This window comes from Myotis daubentonii, chromosome 9, assembly GCF_963259705.1.
Source record: "Myotis daubentonii chromosome 9, mMyoDau2.1, whole genome shotgun sequence".
NCBI lineage: Eukaryota > Metazoa > Chordata > Mammalia > Chiroptera > Vespertilionidae > Myotis > Myotis daubentonii.
This window is the reverse complement of record NC_081848.1, coordinates 54,714,410-54,739,701: the sequence shown is the minus strand read 5'-3', so window position 1 is coordinate 54,739,701 and position 25,292 is coordinate 54,714,410. Positions and strand designations below refer to the sequence as shown.

The 25,292-nt window shown below is 35.4% G+C and overlaps 1 protein-coding gene across 12 annotated transcripts in view; it reads left to right on the top strand.

The window, feature by feature from the left end:
* SOX6 (SRY-box transcription factor 6) overlaps window positions 1-25,292 on the top strand; it is a 550,404-nt gene that overhangs the window by 86,980 nt on the left and 438,132 nt on the right. For 6 of the 12 annotated variants that reach the window (XM_059709013.1, XM_059709007.1, XM_059709006.1 and 3 more), the window contains 2 exons: window positions 4,561-4,632; window positions 21,857-21,938. The gene's annotated coding sequence lies outside the window, so the exon portion shown is untranslated. Of the gene's footprint in view, window positions 1-4,560; window positions 4,633-21,856; window positions 21,939-23,101; window positions 23,248-25,292 lie in introns of all 12 variants that reach the window. The other 6 variants (XM_059709018.1, XM_059709014.1, XM_059709010.1 and 3 more) reach the window with 2 other exon arrangements.

Here is a 25,292-nt window from a genome sequence, read left to right as displayed (position 1 = left end):
TTTTAAAGCTTAATTATATAGGGAGGTGGCAGTGTTTTTATTTGCTGTTTACCTTTGATCTAGTACCTATTTTGGGGAAAGTTGGACATGCTTTTGTGAAAATGTTTATGGGTTCTTCATTTGAGGCCGGGATTCTTGTTTGAAGTTGCTTTGTAATTCAGAGGTTTTTCTCTTTGTAAGTTAATATTTGACTTTTGCTGCCAGATTAATAGCAAGTTAGCCAGGATTTAGGTGACTACTTTTTAATGTATAAGTGATATACTGAATTTTAGAAGTAGTATTATTGTTTTGGGACAAATTAGACATGTTAAGTATTTAAAAATCTCAATAACACCAACCCATAAGGATAAGAAAGTAAAAATATGCCTATATCTCACTCAATGTTAACATTTTTGTTAAATTGTATTTTACTTTGTGAAACAGGGGTATGTGTATACACATTTAATTTTCTATAAATTGGTTTTTATTATGCATGTTGGTTTTTTATTCAACAATATATTTATTGATATAAAATTATGGCCATAATATATTTTTGGAAATAGCATAGCAAACTTGAAGGAGATCGACCTTAAAAATTTTAATATAATCTCATCAATGGTACATGAATGTGCTTATTTTTCAGACTTTCACCAATACTAGTTTTTGACCAGTTTAAAAATATTTTGCCAATATTGTAGGTGAAAATATTTTATTTATATTTCTTTGGTTATTAGGGAGAGTGTACGTATTTTATATTATTGGACATTTGTATTTCATTTGTACACTTCCTCTTTATATTCTTTGTGCATTTTTATATTGAAGTGTTTGTAGCAATGCATTTTTTTATTGAGTAAGCTAAGGATGTGCAAAAGTTTGATGATCAAATAATCAGAAGCATGTCATCACCATGGTCAGATGTTGTAGTCTGTGGCCCAAGTTGAATTATTGATTGAAAAATCCTTGAAGGGAAAGGACATGGTTATTCATTTGTTTTTTTAAATTTTTAAATTGAGTTATAATTGACGTATAAATTGTATTAATTTTAGACATACAAAATTATTTTATTATTATTTTTTAAAATATAGTTTTTATTTTCGGTAGAATTACAGATATCTCCCATTCCCCCCCCCCCCCCGCCCTTTACCTCCCTCCTCCTAGCTCCTCCCCACCCCCCAGGTCTTTACTACCCTATTGCCTGTGTCCGTGGGCTATGTATATCTAGATATATATAAAAGGCTAAGCGACTGTCCGACCCAGCTGACTGGCCGATTGGCTGGTACATATGACGTGAACTGACCACCAGGGGGAGGATGCTCAACACAGCAGCTGCTGAGTTGCGGTGACTTGGCACTGGTGGTTCTTGGGTGACACACCCCAGAACCAGAGAGGAGGGAGCTCGATTCCTTGAGGGGCCACGCGATTCTGCCTTCAGCCGTGGGTTATGTTATTGCTGGGACACTGTTGGCCCCAAATCTGGTTTACTGCTGAGCTGCAGTGACTGCAGACACCCTTCGAGCCATGGCTCTGCCCCAGGTGCAGCAGGCGGGGAGGGACCACAGGAGGTTAGCTCCAGGCATGTCTGGCCGACACACACAGTCCTGCCCCGCCGTCCACCTTGTAATTAATTTCCTTTCAATGTGCATGAATCCATGCACTGGGCCACTAATAAGTATATAAGTTCTTTGGTTTATCTCTTCTTGTCCACCCAACCCTACATCAAGTTATGTCAGTCTGTTCCTTGCCTCCCTGCTTTGGGTCTTATTTTGTTGGTCAGTTTATTTTGTTCATTAGATTCCACAAATAAGTGAGATCTTGTGATATTTGTCTTTCTCAGATTGGCTTATGTTACTTAGCATAATATTTTTCAGCATTCATTTGCCTGGCTGTCATGGCTTAGAGATTGAGCGTTGACCTGTGAGCCAGGAGGTCACGGTTTGATTCCTGATTGGCATACATGCCTGGGTTGTAGGCTCGATTCCCAGGATGCAGCTGATCAGTGATTCTATCATTGATGTTTCTATAAAGGAGGGAGCTCTTACCCTTTGAGATAGCATGGATTTTACTTATTTTAAAAAACATTTTGTGTTCTTATTGTTCAGTGCAATCTCTACTTGCTGAATGAATGAATGAGCAAAGAGAGGAATGGAACAATCTATGGTCATTGAGTGTTCTGAGGATTCATTTTACTAAACAGATTGTGATTTTCTAGAAGAGATGCTGATTTGCTTTGGCATTTTCTTCCTGTCTTCTTACTTTTGCGCTGCCTTCAGGACCAAAGTGGCTACTTTTATTTTAGGAATATCTTCTTCAGCCTAAACTTTTTTAGTTCTCAAAGAAGTAGCTTGCTTCAAGTTGTGTCTTAAATCCTGTGAGTTGATTCTTGCCTCTTTGGGCATCATAATATGTGGCTTGTTTATTTCTAAATTCTCTGCAGGAGGAAGTATGTATTAAATTATTTTTCTCTTTGTTATAATAATGAACTCTGATTTAGAAAACTTATACTTTTTTAATTGTTTGCTACAAAATTCACCAATAGCGTATATCCTTTGATAATGAAAGACAGAGTTGTTTTTATCATATGTAGCAAGACTGCATTGATACGACAAATGAGGTTTGTTGACTTCATATTAATGCATATTAAAATATTATTTGCCCTGAATGTCTGGAATTTAACTTGTTCCAAATTTAAAATATTTTCAGAGTTAGAGATCTTCAAGACTACAATTATTGAAAGAAAAAAAAAAGAGCTATACTTAGCCACAATGTTTCTGGATGCATTTTATTTTATCCCCCAACATTTATATGCAAATGAAAGAATGAGATGTATTGTGTATGTTGCATAATTTCAATTCATGCTTTAAAAAAGATTTGCTAGAAGGACAAGGTGTGATTATTTAAAAAACTGTACAAGTACTTAAAGACCCTTTTGGATTCTTCCAGGGTTTAGGCTTTAGATATACATTTTGCTATAGATTTATTTTGTGGATAACTTCAAAGCTATAGTTTATAATTCAGGGTAGGATAAAGTATGAGAAAAGCTTATAACAGAACCAGTATTCTTTGCTGGCTTTGAATGGTACACAGAGTGTGTCCATATAGGGTTGTGTGATGTCCCAGATAAAATTGCTCTCCTGGTTCCTAAGACATCAGAAAGTCATGAGGAGAAGGGTGTAATACCAAAATAAATGAGAGAGCTACCTTCCCTTGGCCAGACTCTCCTGGACTTCTTGCATCTATGGAAGTAGGCATTACAGAGTTGCTGCAAACTGAATTGGAGAAGGCCCAGGCACTATTCCCTAAAAAGAGAAGGAGGTCTGGGTGAAGAAACCTAATGGGTATACTAGCCATTGATACTTAAAGCTGTCCAAATGCCCAGGACAGATTCATTATCTGTTAATCCTGACTTGAAAATACAATAAATTATCTGGGTCACTTAGGCAAAAGCATGTTATAGGAGCTGGGGAAGGGCTGAGTTAGATATTTATTTTGAATCTCAACTTAATTCAGGTGCCAATACCCAATTTATTATGGCCATTTGTGCTATAAGTGCAACATTGGGAGCAGTGATTCCTACAAATGATGTTGATCAAGATTCTTTTTTTTCCCCCCAGAATGAATTTGTAAAAAAATCTAGTTAGCTAAGTAGGTTAACTAACCTAGATGTTTACTGGCCATATTTTTTTTAAAAAAGCGTTTTGAATCAAACCAATCCCTAGAGTCTAGAAAAGTTTCTGACCTAAATTAGGAACCTAAGCTCCATTATTATTTTCAGTTGAACACTACTTATAGCATCCTCACATTTGGGAAAGAATACGGCTTTTGCAACAAAGTTTCTTTGTTTTCATGAAACTAAAAATGTGCTGTATTTAGACCAAACAATAAAAATAAACTACCAAACTACCTTATAATGCATGGGGGTTCTGGAGAGAGGAAACCATAGATATTTAGAGGCATAAAGTGACTCATTGTGCTAGTTAAACTTTTTACAAGGCTAGCTCTGTGTGTTTGAGTTGCATCTGTTACCTCTTCGGCCAGAACTAAAGTGTGTGCAAGCAAAAGAATTTTGAATTGAATCGTGGCTCATACAGAATGCATTGTGTATAACCTAAGAGTCTAAATGGGTTCCACACTTTATGTAGAACAAAAACGACATCCTTTCATGTTTATTCTACCTATAAGGTATTTTTGTCGAACACATCCAAGATATTTTCTGTGAAGCTAATTCATTTTAACTTGCAGACATAAATAAAACATGTTTTTCAAATGTAACTTGTAAGCCTTTATTTCTTTTTATAAAAATATTTCCTTTTGTATTTACTTACACTTTTAAACACAAAGTTTATTACTAACATTATATAAAAAGCTATAATGGATGGAGATTTTGCATTCTTAGCAATAGAATAATGAAATAATTGTTTCTTTTGTTATTGTCATCTTAGAAAAAGTTGTAAGTGTAGATGGGAACAACTGCCTGACTTAAAAATAGTGTGATTTGTAGTCAAATGTATACTCTTTTTAATAAAGCATAAAAAGGCAACTTACCTAATTTTTTAAATTTCATTTTTCTCTTTAAATTTTCAGGTCACTTTCATGAATTCAAAGGCAATTTACCAGTGATTTTGGGTGCTGGGGCTGATTTTTTTTGGCGTATTTGTAAGTATTGGTTTATTCATTACTCTTCTCATTGTGTCATGGAAGTAATAGTTTATAAACAAGTCCTCTAGCATGTGAATTTTTATTAGTTTTGTAAGTGTTATTAATTTTTTTGTGTTTTCTTAAGAAGAGTATAGAAAAACATATTAGGGCCCATTACAATACGCTGAAAGAATAGATATCTTACTTTTTGAGATGAGGCTCAACTGTAGGAATGATTTACCTTACAGGGGCTTGTCTAGATACACATGGATAGTTTACCCTGGTAAATTCTTAGTCTTCTGATTGTCTGGACATGAAAAGTGCTGTGTGCCTGTGCTCACAGAAAAGAGGTGAGATGATACAGGGTTCAAAGAGCTGCCAGTATAGGAGAAGATCATGTACTAAGGAACCAAAGACTCATTTAGTGAATGTATAATATATATCAAATTGGGGGCCTTCCTTGCTTTCTTCACCATCTCTCAAAACAATATTATATTTTAATGGTATTTTGGAGAACAAAGATACTTTTTCTCAGGAAAGAAGGTAAATTTCAGGAAAAAATTTGAATGAACCTGAATGATCAATTAAAGTACTTTAAATTGATGTATACTTATTAATATAGAAGTACTTTAGAGTACGTGGCAGGTATTAAAGATGTCTGTTAAAAAACAGACTATTTGAGTAGAATCTAAAATACATTTATATGTGTACTATGTTGTAACCCACAGGCATCTCAAGCGCTGCTTTACATTTGATAACAACAAAGACAGAAACTTTTCCTCCGTTAGTGTTCTCTGGTCAAGAACTTTAGAGAATATACTTTTAGGAAAGTATTTTTTAAAAAAGTAACAGTATCAATTAGAGTTTAAGTTATTCAGTATTTAAGCAGAAAGCAGCAAACATTTATTTAAAACCAGCCTGATGGCTGGAGATTAGAAATGGAGGTGGAGTAAGTGGATGATGCAAGGACATGCTCCCAGGACCAAACTGGAATTACAACTAAAATAAAAACAGCTTTACCTTTCTCTTAGTAGTACCATTGATTGGAGCTGGCATTTAGAATGAACCTCAGAAAGAAGACACAAATGTTTAATATAGTTTAATACATTTTGTGTGTTCCTTATGTTTTAAGAATAATATGTTATTTTTATAAAACTATCAATTCACATTTTATTTTGAAACTAGTCTTATGTAAAATACAAAATATTAAACTACATGGTTCATTTGCATTACATATAAGCTTTTAATTTGTGCAAGGTATCATAGTGAGGATTAGGAGGCAAAGAAGATGGGGAAAGAAATGTAAACTATTTTCAAGGGGTTCTGGAGAAAAAGGATGATTCCAAGGGGCTGAGCTGATCTTACTAGAAATCTGAATAAAAGGAAATAATTTTGAGTTTTTCTAATCTTATCTTAGTTGCTTTATCTTTTCTTTTACCTCCTTTCTCTCTTCTGTCATATTATTCAATCATTTCCTTTTATAAGTTTTTAAGATGATTAAAATTTTAAAATGGCAAATAGAAGATAATTTACTGACATTTTAACTAAGATCGCCTTTATTGAAATATTCTCTACAGTTGTCATCACCTGAAGGCTCTCTGCTTCCTGAATTCTTTACTCCCCCCTCTTCCATCATACACAGACTAACTTTGAATGGAGGTGATCCAAATAGTTGAGATTTTTCTTGTGATTTAACAAAGAGATGCTAAAAATAGAAGATGGGTCTCTGTGGGTATAGTTTTCATATGGTTATTTCTCGAGTTCAACTTCGCATTTTGTCTTGATTACTTAGACAAAAGTAATGCTAATCATACAGGCCTTAAAGTAATTGTTTTCCAGTTTTGAGAATTTCCATATGCTAGATTAGGGCCTGGGCTTTGTTGTTCCTTTGGTCAGTGGTTTCAGGCTTTGTAAGGGCCCTCTTCTGACTGTGGAACCTGCTCATTAAAGAAATGTAGCAAGATACTATGACTAAGATAAGTCAGATAAAATTAACATGGGAATGCTTGCGTTCCCATTTCTTTCAGTTATTGTGGAAACTGTCTACCACTTCCACTGAATGATGAGATAGCTAAAACAATAAAAATATTTATCTATTTTTGGCTTAAGAAAAAGCAAATGGGATCAATGACAATGGCTTCTTTTAGGAACTTTAATTTCCATGTCCTGGAACTGCTTATTTGCTACATGATCTAAGGCAGAAAGTTATACCTCATGGCCATGGGAAGGTTTCTTAGTAAGGTGTGCAGAAGCCGGTCTGTGAGATAAGGAAGGTGGGATATTGTTTTGCACATCCATAATGAATGGGCCACACCAAGGGTGTGTGAGAACCGATTGGAATCTTACCTACTCACATCTACTACCTAGGTCAGAAGAGGAAAACACTGTGAACAAAAGTGGTTATCTTTTCAGAAGCTGAAAGCATCTTATAAGTTTTTATCCCCCTCTGTAAAAACTAAAACTACCCTTTTCTTTTCCCAAAGTAGGCATTGTATAATAGGACCTAGTTTTCCATGTTAATGTCCCACATTTAGTTTTTTATGTCTAATTAAAAAATACTTATGGAATTCTGACCATTTAATTTACCAGAGCAATAAATGATTGATTAAAAACAAAACAAAACAAAACAGAAATAGATAATTAGATAACCTGCTTTTTCAGGTTACCCAACCCTTTTTAGTAATTTGAAAATGAATTCCCTTTTATAAAATGCTATCTCTGTTCATGGTCTCTACTAGCAACCTTTTCCCTGAAAAAGGAACAAAAAGTATTTTATTGTCTGGTACAAAAAGTGATTATCGCTTAGCCCATGCTTCAGGAAATAATAACATTATCTTGATTTGGTATGACACTTTTTTTTGCAGATATTAAATTGGCTTAATTTTGTAAAAACTCTGTGAGGTGAGTAGGAATTATTTTCATTTTTGCAGGACTTAACCTTTTAGTGCTCTTTCCATTATATCAGGTTGTCCTTTCTCAGAGAGTATTTTAACTCTTTCTTTTGTTGTTTTTGATCACTATCTCAGTCTCCATTTGATTGCTATACAAGTATTTTCAGAAAGTTGAGGTGTAATAAGTAAGTCAAGGAGGAGGTTGTAGAGAGCTTTCTGCCACTTCACTTTCCTCTGTTTCTGGATCATTTACTCCTCCCTGACATTGGCCTAACCCCCTATTCCAAAACTGTCACAGGCTGTGCTTCAGCTGAAATTTTTGAAGTGCATGAATTTTTAGGAAATTAGCAACAACAACAAAAAAATCACGAATTCATCTTTATTGTGGTATTTTTAAATGGAAAAAATCTATTTCAAACTGAGCATAGCCCAGTCCATAGCTCCCTCAGTGAAAACATCTGTGATTTTAAGGACAAGTAGGTCTACGTGCATTATCTTTAAAAAATATTATTCCAGGCTAATCTTGACATAGAGCAGGTAAATAAAAAAGATGAGCTGTGAAAATCCACAAATAGGGCTTGAATGCCATTTTCCATGACAACGGGCGCTGCCCCATGAAAGCATTAATGCTGGGAATGTAAGGAATTTAAAATTGTGCCTTCTCAGTTTTACAGTTGTGTGCTCATGTTAATTAGAGATATACTGACATTTGAAGTATCTACATTGATACACACAGCTACCATACATTTGTGAACTGTGGCTAGAAATCTACTTTAATTGAAAGCAGTTTGCTAATCTGAATGTGTATATCCATTATATTTTAAGCTTTTTAAAGTTTTATATTCTAGTGCCTTAGACACGTGTTCTTTCTGCTTGCTTCATTTTCTGCTTCTAATTTATACCTGAAAGTGTAGCCTGGCCTATTTTTAATCTTTTAGTTGTGTTTTGGAGTAATATGGATGGAATTTTGAGAAAAAAAATTTTTTAATAGCATTCTTTATTTGCTGTAGTTTGAATCTTTCTTCCCTCTCTGACTTTCTAAATTGTTGGTTTTCCTTGCAAACCTTTAAGATGGCCTGCCACGGAAATAAGGTAGGATTTAGGTTTATGGAATTTGCTTCACTGGCTATATTTAAGCACTAAAAAGCTACTGTTCACTATGGTTTTAGCTGGAAAAGCCCGTATTAGAGACCTTGATGAGATGAACAGTGAAGAGGCATTCTGGTTTTTCTAGTATAACTGAAGTTCAGCCTTTTCTCTTGATGTCAAGCTGTGTATCTTAATTTTTGATTTGCAGATATATCCACAATAGCTTGATGACTTCTTGAGGTCATCTTTAACCCTAGGGGTCTTGCTTTGTCTGTCTTATACTTAAAGGAAGATTTGACATCTCTTTTTTTGAAGGCCTGTATTTCTTAAGAATTTGCCTGTCAGGATTTAACCTAATTATTTTCTGTTTGGTGTCTAATGAAACTCCCATACTTACTTTTTGGACCAATCCCTGAATATTATGCAAGACCAATTAGAATGAAGCTTCCTTTTTGTTGTCCCAGAACACACTGCTTTAAAAAGTTCGTAATACTCTGTACTTGTTTCATTAAGCCATTTTATTGGCACCATTAAACCACTGAAACCTGGGACCATTAAAACGTAGTACTACTATTATTATTAAGGCTTATTTTTACCCTTTATTACTTTTTTTCCACTGTACTAAATTCTTCTGTTTTTATTCTTTCATATTGCTTACTATATATTGTGCCACCACAGCAAATTTTTGTAATTTTAAGTTAATTGCTCAATTATCAGTGATAGTCATGAAGTACTTGAAACATGCGCAGTGGAAGACTTAAAAATTTCAAAATAAGTTGATGTGTCATAATCTTAAATGTGAAACATGCCAATATCTGCAGGCATAAAAATACACTGCCCGAGCTAGGCATTTCAGGGAAGGCAAAAACCGACTCTTAAAATCAGGGCGTTTGTCTGGCACTGAAGTGTGTCATCTTCGCTAATTTCAAACAACATGTCTAAATTTGATCTTGGTTTACTTTAAAAACTCCAAAAACTTGGTCATGGCTATAAAAAAAAAGGAAGTAAAACTATTGATTCTATTTGAATGTTTTACTGGAACCTCACAATCATAATACTCACTGTAAAGTAGAATTTAGTGTGAGGTGGATCTGTGCTGGATGACCTCTATATAATGTTTCTTTACTCATGAGGCAATCCTCTAATCAGAGGACAGTGTTGCTGTGAAGGTAGTATGTTGTTGATTTATTTATATAGAAAAAAACCCATGAGAACAATGAGACTTGGGGACTTATTTTGAATCCTACACAGTAATATTCTCAGATGCCTTTAAGATAACTTACACATTATGGCAAAATAATTATTGTAACTCTTTTGGCAACTAGGCAAATTATCATTACATTTTGCATTAGTATTCAGTTTAGGGTTTTCTCTAAACTAATATAGTGCCAATGGCTCTTTTTTAGATGCTATTATGGTTCTTTTACATTTTTATAGTATTGTAGTAAAGCTGAATTTACTGGCTACATTTTGAAGGTGGAGTAGAGCAATACGAGAGTCAACATTAAAGTGATTCAGTGCCCTTTGGAGAAAAATTCTTCTTAACTCAAGATTGAAAACAATGTGGGGCTTGGGGGCAGTTTGCTAAGAGCAGCTAATAAACCTGAATATTCCCCCAAAAGCTGCTCTCTCAACCTGTTTTAACCAAGAAGATAGGCTTAATCATCGTCCAGTATTCTTACATAACTTTCATTAATATTTAGAGGTATTAAATGTATGCAGAGAAGGGGAAATAAAACCATAATTTGAGCTGGGAGGTGGTCTCAAATATGAGGAAGTGAGGGAGTGTCAATGAATGCAATGATTATGCATAGCTAGCTATTATTTTATAATGTAATGATCTATAAGATGTGAAATATAATTCTATAAAAAATAGTCTGTCTATAATTCTGTAAAAAACAAGTCATTGATTTACTCAAGCATTTAGATAGAAATATTTTAGCAATGATTCAGTTTGTAAAGATTGTTTGAGTATGCAACAAATTCTGGTTCATTTTGTTGTATGCTTGTCTCTACACATGACTCTTAGCATATAATTTTATTTGAAAAACATATTTCATGTTATCTTATAGTATGGCTATAAATGTTCACATTTCACCAAATTGTTGCCAGCTACAAACATCAAAATGTGAGTTAAATATTGCCAGTAAAGATAAAAACGTTTTCTGTGTTCTCTCCCTGCTTCTTTCTCCCTTTCTCTCCACTTCTCTTGTCTGTATCCTCCCTTCCTCTTCCTCTCTCTCTGTCTCTCTATCTATCTCTGTCTCTGATTCAAAGTCTATTGTCTTATTTCAGAGCATATTCCTTCCCACTCTAGAACACCAGCAGAGTCTCACTTCATTTGGAATACTCTTGATTATAAACTTAACTGATAAAATTTCCATAGGTTCAGCTGTGTCAGAGCACCTCAGGTCTGTTTACATCTTAGTCTGAGAACTCTTACATCTTACTCTGAGACTGAATGCCATGAAAAAAGGCCTATCCTGTCTTTTTATCACCCTGTTGGAATATTGCAACCATTTTATGTCAATAGTTCTCTTCCGAAATACAGATTTCACATTCTAGGTTTTTGGGTTTCTGTTCTTCCTACATTTCTCTCTTTCCTTCTCTGAGATTATATTTTCATTTGGGTCCTTGTGCTGCTGAATGGAATTTCAGTTAATGGGCAGAGTGATTGTTGCTTGCCCTGATGAGGTTTTTTCCTGGAGGAGACATGTGTCAATCATATTTAGAGAGAGCCTGTGGGAGGAGCAGGGTTCAAAACAAGGAGCTCTTATCCTGGCAGGTGCCAGGGACTGGGACTTGTTTTGCTCAGTAAGCAGTGAGCTAGTACCCCTTACCTCATTTTTTGCTGCTTCAATTTTTCCTTGTTATTAATAAATATTATTGTCAAGAAGTTTTTTGTTTTAATATTTGTTTTTGCATAACACCAGGGACCATTTTAATTTCCTTTTATTCCTGGTGCCATCTTTAAAAAAAAAAAAGCCTTATTATGTCTTTCCATTCTATTTCCCAGGAAGAGGGGCAATGTAAGCCTGTTGAGAGTAAATGCAATGCTTGCCTAATCTCAGTGAGGAGAGATCTGACTCAATAGCATCTTCAAGCTGGGTGGTGTAATCAGTGGTCAATCTAATTTCTAATTCCCCCCCTGAAAGCTATTTAAAGATGAGATTATCTGTTTTCCCAGTTATGACAAATCCTTTTTTTGGGTAGCAAATACTTTCTTCCCAGGGGAGTGCTTAGTATGTGTTGGAAATTAATTCAACTCTACAAATATATAATGAGTACTGACTATATTCAACGCAGAGCATTAGATGTTCCATTGGAAACAAATGCACAAGTACTAAGTTCTGCTATCAAGAACCTTAGAATCTAGACATAATTATTAAACCTTATTCCTTTTTGTGTCCCTAGCGTCTAACTCAGTGCAGGACTCAAAGGAAGGATTAATACATATTAATTAAGTTGTATTGATTATTGCAGAGGAAATAAGCAGAGGAGAGATATAATCTCCATGTAAGACATGTTAAGTGCCTTCATAAAGTCAAAAATAGCACTGGGGGTTCAAAAGAATGAAAGATACGTCCCTTTAAGAAGAAGGAACTAAGGAGGCAGGCTTTTTGATGTTCTTTGAAAGTTGAGTAGAATTTTGCCAATGGAATGGATGAAAAGATGACGAGAGAGGAGCATCATGGTAGTGAGAGGAATGAAAGGCACAGGGGTATGGAACAGACAAATGGAAGCAGGGGATTATGGGATAGGTAACACTGAGAAATCCAGTTTGACTTAGGTATAGGGTATGTATAAACTAGAATATTTAGTGGTCATATCATTATGTCCTGTAAGGCTACATTAAGGGGCCAATCACAATCAAATAGTCCAGTGGCAAGGCAAGAGATTTGCTTTTAAAAAATTAGTTCAGCCAGCAGAGTTGATTGGTGTGGAAAAAAAAATATTTGAATTAGAGAAACAGCTTGTGAGGGATATTGCAATAGTTCAGGCAGGAGATAAATGTTTAAATGAAGGTTGTATTTTGGGAACCGAAAGTTAGGAACAGAAAGAAGAGACTTTGCCAATTTAGGATCAATATGACTATATGTGGTGGGGTGCATGAGGGAAAGAAAGGAGTTAAAATGACTCTTTTGCTTTTCCTTGTTCCTGTTGTTCATCATAACACTGAGTTTTAGAAAAGGCAGGAGAAAATGATCATGCTAGTTCTCTCTTGTCAATATTTAAATCCCTTGCATCTCATTGGTTAGATACCCACTGAAAATTAAAGGTAGTTTTTCTTCTCCTGGAGGACTTGGAGGAAGATGTGTTTTTAGAGCAGAGTTGGGGAACATCCATCCTGTGGGCTGTATAAGGCCCATGAAATCATATAAGGCCCAGTCAAGGCACTAGGGGCGAATTAATTAAATGTTTGACCAAATATAGCAGGCTAATTTTTTTTTTAAAAAATCTTTATTGTTGAAATTATTATAGATGTCCTTCTTTTTTCCCCCTGTAGCTCCCCTCCACCCGGTTCCCACCCCACCCCAGGCCCTTGCCACCCTATTGTCTGTGTCCATAGGTAATGCATACATGCATATAAGATCTTTGTCTAATCTCTTCCCGCACCCCCCACACCCCTTCTCTCTGAGAATTGTCAGTTTGTTCCATTTCCATGCCTCTGATTCTATTCCATTCACCAGTTTATTCTGTTCATCAGATTTTTTATTCTTTTAATTTTTAGATTCAATTATTGATAGATAAGTATTTGTTGCCACTTTGTTGTTCATATTTTGTATCTTTACCTTTTTCTTCTTCCTCTTCTTAAAGAATACCCTTCATCATTTCATACAATACTGGTTTGGTGGTGATGAACTCCTTTAGCTTTTTCTTGTCTGTGAAGCTCTATCTGACCTTCAATTCTAAATGATAGCTTTGCTCGGTAGAGTAATCTTGGTTGTAGGTCCTTGCTCTTCATCACTTTGAATATTTATTTATTTATTGTCTAAAGTTTTACATATGTCTCCTTTTTCCCCACTTGTCCCCCCCCCCCCCAAGCCATTCCCACCCCGGGCAAGCCCCCACTGCCCCAGTGTCTGTGTCCATTGGTTATGCTAATATGCATGCATACAAGTCCTTTGGTTGCTCTCTAACCGCCCCCCCCCCCCCCCCACCGCTCCCCTGCCATTTGTCTCTGGATCTATTCTTGTTCATCAAATTATGTTGATCATTATATCCCACATATGAGCGAGATCGTGTCATATTTATCTTTCTCTGACTGGCTTATTTTGCTTAGCATAATGTTCTCCAGGTCCATCCATGCTGTTGCAAATGGTAAAAGCTCTTTCTTTTTTAAAGTGGCGTAGTATTCCATTGTGTAGATGTACCACAGCTTTTTAATCCACTCATCTGCTGATGGACACTTAGTTACAATCTTAACTATTGTAAATTGTGCTACTATGAGCATAGGGGTACATATATCCTTTCTGATTGGTGTTTCTGGTTTCTTGGGATATATTCCTAGAGGTGGGATTACTGGGTCAAATGGGAGTTCCATTTTTAACTTTTTGAGGAAACTCCATACTGTTTTCCACAGTGGCTGCACCAGTCTGCATTCCCACCAGCAGTGCACAAGGGTTCCTTTTTCTCCACATCCTTGCCAGCACTTATCGTTTGTTGATTTGTTGATGCTAGACATTCTGACAGGTGTGAGATGGTATCTCATTGTTGTTTTGATTTGCATCTTTCGGATGATTAGTGACTTGAGCATGTTTTTATATGTCTCTTGGCCTTCTGTATGTCCTCTTTCGAAAAGTGTCTATTTAGGTCCTTTGCCCATTTTTTGATTGGATCCTTTATCTTCCTTTTGTTAAGTTGTATGAGTTCTCTATAAATTTTGGAGATTAAACCCTTATCTGAAATATCATTGGCAATATGTTCTCATATTGGCCATTGTTCTCATTGGCCACTGTTCATGCAGTGGGCTTTCTTGCTGTTTTGTTGATGGTTTCTTTTGCTGTGCAGAAGCTTTTTATTTTGATGTAGTCCCATTTGTTTATTTTCTCATTAGTCTCTATTGCCCTAGGAGCTGTGTCTGTAAAGATATTGCTAAGACATATGTCTGCTATTTTGCTGCCTATGGAGTCTTGTAGGATTTTTATGGTTTCCCGTCTTACATTTACTAGTAAGTCCTTTAGCCATTTTGTGTTTGTTTTTGTGTATGGTGTAAGTTGGTGATCTAGTTTCATTTTTTTTGCATGTATCTGACCAAATTTCCCAACACCATTTATTGAAGAGACTGTCTTGACTCCATTGTATGCTCTTGCCTCCTTTGTCAAATATTAATTGAGCATAATGGCTTGGATTGATTTCTGGGTTCTCTGTTCTGTTCCATTGGTCTATATGTCTGTTCTTGTGCCAGTACCAGGCAGTTTTTTGAATATTTCTTGCCACTTTCTTCTGGCCTGCATAGTTTCTGTTGAGAAATCAGCTGACAGTTGTATGTGCACTCCCTTGTAGGTAACTAACTGATTTTCTCTTGCTGCTTTTAAGATTTTCTCTTTCTCTTTTGCCCTTGGCATTTTAATTATGATGTGTCTTAGTGTGGTCCTCTTTGGGTTCCTTTTGTATGGGGTTCTGTGTGTGCTTCCTGGACTTGTAAGTCTATTTCTTTCACCAGTTAGGGGAAGTTTTCTGTCATTATTTCTTCAAATAGGTTTTCAATATCTTGCTCTCTTTTGGCACCCCCATAATTCGGATGTTGTAGTTGTGCCTTGATTGCTTTTGGTGTCTCTGGGAAGAATTGACCTCTAGGCTAATTGGCTGTGGGGACCAGCTGCAACTACAGTGGAAAAGCTGCTGTGCAGGAGACACCCTTATGGAGTAGGATTTGCTTCAGTGGGGCTTTGGTGCTCATTGAGTCTGCTCCTGGAGTGTGTCGCTTATGGATGTGTAGAGTTGTAATCTGGTATGGTGTGACACTGACCACTGTGTACACTGGCTCTTGGGTCTCCAGGGAGGTGCAAAGTCAGCCACTGCCTTAGGCCACCCAGCAGGACCTACAGAGACATCTGCAGATTTCTCCTCTTTGTATTGGTTTTGGAAGTGCCTACATGATGCCCAGTTGTGAAGCAAGGCAGGCTGGTGCTAGTGCCAGGTCTTGGGCCTTTTATTGATAGGTTGGGGCTCCCTAACCCAGCTGCAGCTTGTTTGACAGGTTTTTAGCCTGAGAAAGGACAGGCCATTCATATCCAAAATCCGCTGTGCACAGCTTGGGTGGGGTTGTAAATTGGGTGTGGTGTGGTCTTAGGGATTCACCAGGCCTGAGCAAACAGAAATGGCTGCCACTCAGCCCTGCAACCAAGGAGGTCCCAGCATGGGAACAATGATCCCCGGGAACACCTCCATCTGGAAGAAAGCCGCCCCCGATTTCCTGCCCTGATGCCAGACAGTCCAGTTTCTCCTTGTATGTGTCTGGGTCTTTTAGAGCCTCACCAGGCACTGGAGCTCAGAGAAAGTGGGAGCTTGTAAGTTCAATTCATGCTGCTAGCCTTATAAGAGGAGCAGCTGGGACTTCAGCAGCCTGAGTGTCCCCTCAGCCTCAATCTGCACTGGTTTTTATAGCCCATAGTTCTTACTGCCCAGAAGGACTTCTTTTCCCATCTCTGCGACCCTGGGCTGGTGGTCTGGTGTGAGGCTGGGACCCCTTGCTCCTCCAGGTGGCCTCCGCAGAGGCGATCTCCCTCTTGATTAAAAAAGTGGCCCAGGTAGGTGGCCCATTCGATGCCTCCGCACCTCCTACCAGTCTCAGTGCGCTTTCTTCTTTACTTCTCTAGTTGTAAGACTTCCATTCAGCCAGCTTTCTGGTGGTTCTGTATTTTAGTTGTAATTTTGATGTGATTGTGAGAGTCTGTGATTACAGGCATTTGCCTACACTGCCATCTTGGTTCTCCCCTAGTGGACTAATTTTTAAGTTGATAATTTTGTGTGGCCTGTGAATGATATTATAAATATCAAAATGGTCCTTGGCAGAAAAAAGGTTCCCCATTCCTGTTTTAAAGGAATGAGAATATATTTAAAGTTACTTTGAGGATTTAGAGGCATACTATAAACACAAAGATATTAACACTAGGAGTTAAAGTACACAGGCAGGGTCTTGTTGATTTCAGAGACACAAGGTGAAACTTGGCTACCATGACTGAGAAAAGTGAAGATACTTGAGAATGATGACTTTGACTCTGGTTATATTGCTATACTGGTCCTTTTCCATAGAAGGAATAGTTGCAGCAAATAGTATACTTCTTTGCTATGTCCCATAAATTTTGATATGTGGTGTTTTCCTTTTTATTCAGTTCAAAATACTTTCTGATTTTCCATATTATTTTTTCTTAGATCAGTGGGTTGTTTATAAGTATTATTTCTTTTAAAAAATTTTAAATATATTTTTATTGAAGAGAGAAAAATCAATGATGAGAGAGAATCATTGATGAGCTGCCTCCTGTATGCCCCACACTGGGGATCGAGCCTGCAACTCGGGCATGTGCCCTGACTGGGAATTGAACTGTGACCTCCTGGTTCATAAGTCAGCTCTCAACCACTGAACCACACTGATTATTTTATTTCTTAATATTTAGGGATTTTTTTCAGATATCTTTCTGCTACTGAATTCCTAATTGTTTTGTTGGCTGGAAAATTCTAGAAATGAAATTAGGTAAAGTTGGTTGAGGTCTTTTACATCCTTACTGATTTTTGTCTACTTGTTCTATCATTTTTTCTTTTGTTATATGGCTTCTCGCATATATTTTATATTTTTAAAATTTATCTTGTTGAATGTATTGCAGATGTTTCCTTTTCTCCCCCCATTGACCCCTTAATCCCGACCCCCTGCCTTTACCCTCCCCTCTCCCCAGACCTTTACCACACTGAGATTTTAAAAATGAATAATTCTTGAAATTTTACTAGATTTTATTTTTTGTATTTTGAAACTAAGTGAATATTAGGTAAATACATGTTTAAGATCATTATGTCCTCCCAATGACTTGACCGCTTTATCATTATATAAGAATCCTTTTATCCCTAGTAATATTCTTTGCTCTGTAATCTACTTTGTCTGATAGCCACTGACACTCTTTTTATTAATGATACCATGGTATATAGTTTATATGTTTTCACCTTTAAAATATTGTTTCTTCATCTTTCAAGTGGATTGTTTTTTTGTAGATTGAATACAGTTGAGTCTTACATTTTATTCTGGTATCACAATCTCTTTTAATTTGGGTGTTTAGACCATTTATATTTAATGTCAATATTGATGTGGTTGAATCTTCTTTTTGTTTTCTTGTATTATCTCTTCATTATTCTTTTTTCTTGCTTTGTTTTTAATTTATTAATAATTTTTATGATTTTATTTTAAATCCTTTGTTGGCTTCTTTCTTTCTTTTTTTTTGTTTTACTACATTTCATGCTAGATTTACAATTTGTAGAAAACTATACAACTTATAATAGTCTTACTTCAAGTAATATTGTCCCACTTTACGTACGCTATAAGAAGGAATCTTATACTAGTATACTTTCATTTCTCTTCCCTAGCCTTTATGCTATTGTTGTTCAGATATATTACTTCTACATATGTTATAAACCTAAAAATAATAATTTTTGTTTTGAATAGTCAATAATATATACATATTTTTAATATATTTTTATTCATTTCAGGGAGGAAGGGAAAGGGAGAGATAGAAACATCAATGATGAGAAAGAATCATTGATCAGCTGCCTCCTGCATGCCCCTACTGGGGATCGAGCCTGCCACCTGGGCATGTGCCCTTGACTGGAATGGAACTTGGGACCCTTCAGTCCGTAGGCTGATGCTCTATCTACTGAGCCAAACCAGCTAGAGCAGTCAATCGTATTTTAAAGAGATTTAAAAAGAAAGAAACAGTATTTTATATTTACCCATATATATAACATTTCCAGTGTAATTATTCCTTTGGGTAGATTCGGATTTCTACTTGGTAGCATTACTTTCTGCCTGAAGGATCTCTTTACACTTCTTGTAAGATATGTATACTGATGAGCTGGTAAAATTTTCTTCAGCTTTTGTATTTCTGAAAAAAATCTTTATTTTGCCAGGTATAAAATTTTAGATTAATTTTTTTGTTGAATAATTTAAAGATATAGATAGATCCATGTCTTTTGTTTGCATTATTTTTAAAAATAAGTCTGTTGTAACTCATATATGTTCTTCTGAATATGATGTGTAATTTTCCTCTGCCTGCTTTTATGATTTTCTCTTTACAGGTTGTAAGCTATTTGATTATTTCGTAGTTTTCTTAATGTTTCTTGAGTTTGGGGTTTTTTGAAATTCTTGTATGTATGGGTTTAATTTTTGTCACATCTGGAAATATTTCAACTATTATTTCTTCAAAAAAACTTTTTTCCAGAAATTCTTTTGTTCACTGCAATTTTTTTGTGTGGAATCCAATTACACATACGTTATGTAGCTCAAAGTTGCCTTACAGTTCACTGATTTGGTCTACATTTTTTCAGTGTTTTAATTTTTATTGTTTCTATCGATCAATCTTTAAGTTCATTTGTCTTTTGTTTGGCATGTCTACTCTGGTTTTAATTCACCTCAATACATTTTTCATCTCAGACATTTTTTTTTTAATCTCTAGAAGTTAAATTTGAGTCTTTATGATAGATTCAAGTCTATACTTAATATAGTCTGTAACAAATAGAATGCAACTATAATAACTGTTTTCATATCCCTGTCTACTTATTCTATTATCAGTTTCAATTGATTGATTTTTTCTCCTCATTATGGGTTCTATTTTTCTGCTTCTTTGAATGGCTGGTAGTTTTTATTTTTGGCATCAACAAAAATTGTGAATTTTACCTTCCTGAGTGCTGAATATTTCTGTATTTCTATAAATATTTTTGTAGTTTTTTTCTTGGTATACAGTTAAGATACTTGGAAATAATTTTTATTTTATTTTATGTTTTCTATCACCATTTATCCCCTCTATGCCTTCTTCCACCTCCACTCTCCACCCCCACAATCACCACACTGTTGTCCATGTCCATGAGTTCTATCTTTATTAATCAATTTCTCCATACCCTCTCCCCCTAACCCCCCAAATGTGATCCTTTTAATGTTTGCTTTTAAGCTCTGTCAATTGAGACTAGTACAGCCTTTATTGTAAGGTTAATTTTCTCCATTACTAAGGCAATACTGTTTTGAGTACTCACCAATGCCCCTTGTGTTTTAAAGTTTTATACTTTTGATGATGGGAAAATAAACTATTCCTGGATTTATGTGTACTCTGGGATTATTCTCTCTGATCCTTTTGGATATCTTGCTCTAACTTTTTTTAGTTTTCTTATATGTGTACCCATGAGCTAGCTGATCAGTAATTGCTTAAATTCTTATAATGGACTCTGCAGATCTCTGGAAGTCTAACTCTTCTCTGTTAGTCTGCTCTATGCACTATAGCCACCTTGGTCTCCTTAGAATCCCTAGTTCTATCTTCTTAACTCACTGAGACCATAAAGATCTGCCTCTGTGTACTGCAGTCAGTAATATCTTCCTTCCTTCCTTCCTTCCTTCCTTCCTTCCTTCCTTCCTTCCTTCCTTCCTTCCTTCCTTCCTTCCTTCCTTCCTTCCTTCCTTCCTTCCTTCCTTCTTCCCTCCCTTCCTTCCTTCCTTTCTTTCTCCTCACTCAAGGATATTTTTCCACTGATTTTTAGAAAGAGTGGAAAGGAGGGGAAGAGACAGAGAGAAACATTGATGTGAGAGAGACACATCCATTGGTTGCCTCCCGCAAGAGGGACCGAGGAACAAACCTGCAACCGGTACGTGCCCTTGACCAGAATTGAACCCAGGATCTTTCAGTCCGTAGGCTGATGCTCTATCCACTGAGCCAAACCAGCTAGGGCAGTAATTTCCTTCTTTATGCAGTAAGCTGTAAGGATAAACTTACTTGTTTTTCCTTTCTCAGAAATCACTATCCTTCATTGCCTGCTGGTCAGTGTCTGAGAATTGTTGTTTTCATATATTTTGCTCATTTTTTTAGTTGTTTAAGCCTGAAGGGTAAATTTGCTCATTGTTTGTTCATCTTGGTCAGAAGCAGAAGTCTCCACATATATGAAGAAATTATATAATGCATTTTATTGAATGCTTCACACATAGAAAAATTTCAATAACAGATGATTACTATTGTTATTTCTCTGCTATGTCCTGTTAATGAAACTTTATTTTATATACAACCTTCAATAGGAAGCCTTTCTGGACCATTATCTCCACAGATGGGTTATTAATTTTTATTCTTTGTATCCACATCACTTTTACATACTTTTATTATGGCAAAAATCTATGTTACAAATTTTGGTTTACTTATCTTTTTGTGGTGGGTTGTAAGCTCTTAGACAAATAAGTTCTATCTTGTTTTCTGTTCTTAGTTTCTAGTAAATAATAAGTGCTTAGATATTCGTTGCAAAAAAAATGAACAATCAAGAGTGTCTTACACTTTTTATGAAATGTTCAGGAGTAGAATTTTTTATTGAAAGGAAAGAGAGGTGGTTTAGGAGTATAAGAACATTTGAGCAGATTAAAAGCAGGAAAATATACACTATTTTGGGGATCCAGAGAATAGCACAAGAACAATCTCATTTGTTTGAGGTTGGTAATATAAAGTAATAATGATAATGATAATAATAGCAATAATGACAGTTCATCTGAAAGTGAGAGAGAATAGAGGAGTGTAGAATGGGAGAAACATACTGTAGTGTGTCAATTAAACCATTTTCTGATTATATTGCTGTAATATAGATGATAATATTGGTAACTTTATGTGAACGTATATTGTATGAATCCTTGTAACTTTAAGTGTTGTAGTAAAGGCTTTTAAACAAAGTGCTGAGAGAATACAACATGCTTTTTGGGGTAGATAAAAATTGGAAGGAAGTGGTAGGGATGGATTATCTGAGAACCAGAAAGGAATTCTAGCTAGTAGAGAATAACATAAATACAAAAATAGTATAGGCTGTAAATAAGCATAATGTAGCAGAAAGAACAAATGAACCTTGGAGTTGCGTTCTAGGGCTTTACTTTCATCCCCATCATTGGTGTGACTCTGGACAAATTACTTAGCTTAAGACTCAGTGTCCTCATCTATAAAATGAGTGTGGTTGTTGGGAAGATTATCTGATGAATAGAGAACATTTATTTTATATCTGGCAGATAGTGGGTCCAATAACTATTAGTTTCTTCTTTTTAGACATTCTATATCTTCTGATGAGGAAAGGAAAATGCTTCAAGAAGGACTTTGTGACCTCTCATCACTTTGTATAAGAGCCCAGGTATAATATATATATATATATGTATATATATAATTTATGAGTATAACTAATGTTCCCACTTATTTCTTATTTCTGTGGCAAATGAGGATTGCATTGATTTTTTGTGGTTTAATACTAAGGCCTTCATAACTTTAACACCCAGTTTCTTTACATTTTCTTGTTTTAACTTGTGTTTAAAATTATTGGGATTATTAGCTAAATTTTATATACAAACTAAACCATTGTACTACCACAATTAAATCTTTTTTATTTTAAAAAATTTACCATTATTGTTTAAAGTATTGCAGATGTCCCCCTTTTTTCCCCATTGACCTCTTCTAGCCATACCTGCCCTGCCCCCCACTGTCCCAGGCCTTCACCACACTATTGTCTTGCTTTATAGGGGACATAGCTATTGAATGAAAGATTGGACAGATGAGTATCAAAAATCTTAAATTTCCCCAAGTTTACAACCCATTTGTATTTGTCTATTTCTGATATAATTGACATATAACATATTAGTTTCAGCTGTAGGTTTTGCATTTTGAACAAAATCACTTTTTAAAAATCCTCACCTGAGGATATGGTTTTCATTGATTTTCAGAGAGGGTGAGAGAGAAACATCAATCAGTTGCCTGCCATATGTGTCTGGCTGGGGATCAAATCTGCAACCTAGGTATATGCCCTGATGGGGAATCAAACCCACAACCTTTTGATGTATGGGATGATGCTCCAATCAACTGAGCCACCCGGCTAGGGCAAACAAAATTAGTTTTGATCTGAATTATCTATCATAGAATTGATACAATATAAAGTACAGAGTGAAGTTTAGAAACCTTTGATTTTAAAAAATAATCATACTTTATAAATCTCCAAACAACTTACAAGTATAGTACGTAATGCTGCTGATCCTGGTACATGAAGAACCGCGGTTAGTCCTCTGCCTAGTATCTCAAGTGCTGGGAGCTGAGTTGTCAAGGCTCTGGCATGGAGTGGCACCTGGCTTCATTTGCTCCCTCTGCTATAGACTAGTTCTTTGCATTTATGAACCTTAGTCTGGCCTTGATGACAGTTTGCTTGGTTAGCGTCACTTTATTTTTAGTTTAAGTCATTTTGCCTCCAGGATGCTTGTAAACATGTTGAGAGGCTGAGTTTTTGATGGATCTCACAAAACTCCTCTATAGGGCATGAACTGAAACCGAGCAGCCGACAATATTAATAATTCAGCATTTGGCAGTGTTGTGGATATTAACGCATTTGTAGTTCACCTTGACAAACCTTGGCCCAGTCACATTCAAAAATGAATTTAGTCGTCTCATTTTAGTCTCTGGTGAGTATTTTAATACTTTTTTCAATCCATATATGAAATAGAGAAAATATTAATCTCCTCTTAGAAATGCAAGGTTCATAGCCCACATGGCTATATGTTGTGAAATAAAAGAAAATATGTTACAATAAATTGCCATCTTGATTTAATGAAAATAATGTTTAGGAATTTTTATATCACATTATGGCTGATTTGGGATATTTTAAATTGCTCATTTATTCAAAATTTCAGAGCAAAGTACCTATTTTGGTATTTCAGGTAAACATTTAACTCTTAACTTTAAATAACTAATAAATTTATGTACTTAATGCAGGTAAATTTTATAAAGCATTTATCAAAAAAACTGAAACATGCTAATTATTATAATAACTACATATAATAGCTAAGTATATTCAGCATTTAGGACTTTACAGTTACTTTACAAAAGTTACTTTCATGGGGAAATAAATGTATCTTCTTGTATTAAAATGCCTTAAGAATGACACAATTTTATTAAGTTATTAGTAATTCCAGGACACGCCTCATAATTTGTGGGGCCTAGAAATAATATGGCAATGACTGGAGTGGAAAGATCCTGATTCTTAAAATTTGGTGGCTGTTGAGCTGTATGAATAAGCTATGCCCTTCTGGCACATACCAAGTGCATTTAAAATTGCAAAGGAATTTTTTTTTTTAGTTACCTACTCTAGCTTCTTTCAGGCTAATATAACTACTTTGTTGTCAGATTTCCTCCTTTGAAGGATATAAATGAGGAATTTAAATTTTTATATAAATAAAAAGTATATTATTTGGTCCTTGAAGTATTTGGGTCCATATTTTTACCTAGAAGACCTTACTGTTACATTCAAGTTGAACTATAAGGGGGGAAAGCTTATAAACTTGAAGTAACCTTTTGTGGTGATATAATGTGGTTTAAATTACTCAGTGAAAACCATGACAATAAAACTGAAATAACCATATCAAATGAAGACTATTTTGTTTTGTCTGCCTAAAAAGTGATTTTCACTTTTAGTGAATTTCAGTATAGTCAGAGACTTATGTCTCAATATTATATTTTCATTAACATAAATCTTCAAATGGGCAATTATGTCCACATGATAAATATGTGGGGTTAATGAGGGTAATTTGCCACCTGTGTCATGAAGCAGCTCCTTTTGATTCTTATGTAAAAATTTCCATAGTTTTCTTGGTAAGGCTTTAGAGGCTAAAAAGTCTAAATTGAAAGGGAAAACATTTAACACTTTAAAAATCTCACTCTTGCCAAGAAATGAATCATGCATAAGGTCTGAAAATAAATAGAAAATAATTAAAGGTATATTTTAGATAGCAGATTGGATCCATTCAAAGAATTTGTAGGAGTGTCTTTATTATGCTGTGATACTAATAAATGGCATTGTGCTACCAGCTTAGTAATAGAAATGGAATAGGTTTGAAACCATAAGCTAGTTTAATAACTTTGATTCAATTTATTTTCACTTCTGTATTCCTTGCAAAGGAGAATGCACTACATCTCTGTGATCAACCTGAATTTCTCTTGTTCTGGGAAGTAATAAAGTCCAACTCGGCTTTTGACACAGCCTAGTTACATGGATTAGGTAAAACTGATCTTAAAAGAGAAAAATTGGATACTCAGCAAACCCCAGCAGATATTTTGACACACTTTTCAAGCTGATAAGAGTTGTCATAAATTTAAACATAAACTTTCCTAGTACAGAAACTTCACTAATAAAAGGCTTTGAATATTTTATGAATGACTGAGCACCCTGCTTTGCTAATAAGTCCTCTGAAGCTAAGACTTTTTGGGGATGGTTTTATTTTTGGAGGAAGGGGTGTTGAAGAGAAGGTACTGATGAGGTCTCATATAATTTTACAAGTTGCATAACTGCTTTTAACTATGAAACTATTTCTGATTAAAATAACAATTGAGCTTGTAATTTTTTTCTGAACAGCTGCTGCTCCAGGGGGTCATTTCCTTGGAGAGCTTGAAAATAATCGTACTCCTGGTACATGAGTTACGTAGTCTTGTGTTTTACAGCAAAGCACAAAGT